This window comes from Arachis hypogaea, chromosome 1 (genome assembly GCF_003086295.3).
Source record: "Arachis hypogaea cultivar Tifrunner chromosome 1, arahy.Tifrunner.gnm2.J5K5, whole genome shotgun sequence".
NCBI classification, from domain to species: domain Eukaryota; kingdom Viridiplantae; phylum Streptophyta; class Magnoliopsida; order Fabales; family Fabaceae; genus Arachis; species Arachis hypogaea.
In genome coordinates, this window is record NC_092036.1 from 78,924,944 (window position 1) to 78,926,397 (window position 1,454).

Consider the following 1,454-nt stretch of genomic DNA (forward strand, 5'->3'; position numbering starts at 1 on the left):
CCTTCCATGAAAAATTTGGATGATTTCTCCATGAGGGATTATAGGTGTTTTCATAGGCTTCACCCATGTAATTCACCTCTGCCATTGCAGGGTTCTCAGGATCATAGGCTTCTTCTTCAGAAGATGCCTCTTTAGTACTGTTGGATGCATTTTGCAATCCATTCAGACTCTGAGAAATCATATTGACTTGTTGAGTCAACATTTTGTTCTGATCCAATATGGCATTCAGAACATCAATTTCAAGAACTCCCTTCCTCTGAGGCATCCTATTACTCATAGGATTCCTTTTAGAAGTGTACATGAACTGGTTATTTACAACCATGTCAATGAGTTCCTAAGCTTCTGTAGGTGTTTTCTTCAGGTGAATAGATCCACCTGCAGAATGGTCTAATAACATCTTAGATAATTCAGATAGACCATCATAGAATATATCCAGGATGGTCCATTCTGAAAGCATGTCAGAAGGACACTTTTTTGTCAGTTGCTTGTATCTCTCCCAAGCTTCATAGAGGGATTCACCTTCTTTCTGTCTGAAGGTTTGAACATCCACTCTAAGCTTACTCAGCTTTTGAGGAGGAAAGAACTTGGCTAAGAAAGCTGTGACCAGCTTATTCCAAGAGTTCAGGCTATCTTTAGGTTGAGAGTCCAACCATACTCTAGCTCTGTCTCTTACAGCAAAAGGGAAAAGCATAAGCCTATAGACCTCAGGATCAACCCCATTGGTCTTAACGGTATCACAGATCTACAAAAATTTAATTAAGAACTGAAAATGATCTTCTGATGGAAGTCCATAAAACTTGCAATTCTGTTGCATCATAGAAACTAATTGAGGCTTTAGCTCAAAATTGTTTGCTCCAATGGCAGGGATTGAGATGCTTCTTCCATGGAAGTTGGAATTTGGTGCAGTAAAGTCACCAAGCATCTTCCTTACACCTCTACCATTGTTATTGGGTTCGGCCATCTCTAGTTCTATTTCGAAAATTTTAGTAAAGTCCTCTTTAGAGTGTTGTGTTTTAGCTTCTCTTAGCTTCTTCTTCAGAGTCCTTTCAGGTTCAGGATCTGCTTCAACAAGAATAGAAGAAGAAAAATTCGAACACAGAGAGAGAAGAGAAGAGGGTTCGAATTATGAGTAGAAGAGAAGTGTTAGTAGATAAATAAAATAAATAGAAAGAGATGAGAGGGAGAGAATTTTCGAAAATAAAAGAAAAATATTTTTGTTTTTATTTTAAATTAAGGTTAAAATTTGAATTTATAAAAGGGAATAAAATTAAAATTTAAAACAATTAGTTAAATAAAAAGATTTTTGAAAAAGAGGGAGGTGATTTTTGAAAATTAGAGAGAGGAAAGTAGTTAGGTGGTTTTGAAAAAGATAAGGAATAGTAAAACAAACAAAAAGTCAATTAGTTAGTTGAAAAAGATTTGAAAATCAATTTTGAAAAGAAAAGAAGTTAGAA

The 1,454-nt window shown here is 35.4% G+C and overlaps 1 non-coding gene across 1 annotated transcript; it reads left to right on the forward strand.

Moving 5' to 3' along the window:
• The first annotated feature begins 451 nt into the window (after window positions 1-451).
• Window positions 452-559, forward strand: LOC112716880 (small nucleolar RNA R71). Its single transcript, XR_003160508.1, has one exon. It is a non-coding gene; the product is annotated as a small nucleolar RNA R71 (small nucleolar RNA).
• Window positions 560-1,454: the final 895 nt, after the last annotated feature.